Below are 210 nucleotides of genomic sequence, written 5' to 3' on the forward strand. Positions count from 1 at the left end.
CATACTCTTCCCCCTTTTTTGTTCTTTACATTCCAAAAAAAGAAAGAAAAAAGAACAGTGATCCTTTGTAGTTACCAAAAATGTTCTGAAAAGAATGTGGCGCAGAGGAATTACCGAAAGAGAAAAAGGAAAAAGAGATAGAACGAAAGAACATTTTTTTCGGGTGAGGATAGGAGACTTACAACGCTATTGAATAAAAGTTGGGAAATG

Source organism: Penaeus monodon, chromosome 22 (genome assembly GCF_015228065.2).
Source record: "Penaeus monodon isolate SGIC_2016 chromosome 22, NSTDA_Pmon_1, whole genome shotgun sequence".
Taxonomy (NCBI): domain Eukaryota; kingdom Metazoa; phylum Arthropoda; class Malacostraca; order Decapoda; family Penaeidae; genus Penaeus; species Penaeus monodon.